We start from the raw sequence: 625 nt of genomic DNA on the forward strand, positions 1-625 counted from the left end.
TACACACACACTTTTTTCTCAATAATAAGCTGTAGTTTCTGCAAAAAGGCTAATTACGCCCTAGCTGCTAATTCAATCACAGTGACAAATCAATTGGTCAATTCTATTTCTTTCAATTAGGTTTGACTCATGCAGTCCGATTACATTTTACTGTTATCTTCTCCTTTATGAGGATTCTCTAGATAATTTGATAAATGGATATTAGTCAATGACAGGTCTTTATAAAGACAGACTGTCATGTTTTAAACTCTTTCTAAATGTTGATGAAAATATTCCATGTAATGTCTTTAAACAATGGTATTAAAGTAATTATAAAGCAAACACATGCTGAATAGTACTGAATCTCTGTACAAGCCTTGTTACTAATGTGTTCTCTGTTACAAACGCGACAACACGTTAATGTGTTTGTGTGAAAGCTGTAGGCTACTGTTTGTGAGCTGCACTCTTATGTTGTGGTACATCCTTCATTACCAGAGTTCTGAAATTAAATTCTAATTTTGCTGAATGTGGTCAAGGGCCCTAAGGAATCATCTTCTACTTCTCTTTCTCTTACACCGCCACCTCTCACTCTCTCTTTCTCTCTCTCTCTCTGTCTGTGCGTGTGTGTGTGTGTGTGTGTGGGGGG

Source organism: Sinocyclocheilus anshuiensis, unplaced genomic scaffold (assembly GCF_001515605.1).
Source record: "Sinocyclocheilus anshuiensis isolate Anshui unplaced genomic scaffold, SAMN03320099.WGS_v1.1 scaffold1036, whole genome shotgun sequence".
In the NCBI taxonomy this organism is placed as follows: domain Eukaryota; kingdom Metazoa; phylum Chordata; class Actinopteri; order Cypriniformes; family Cyprinidae; genus Sinocyclocheilus; species Sinocyclocheilus anshuiensis.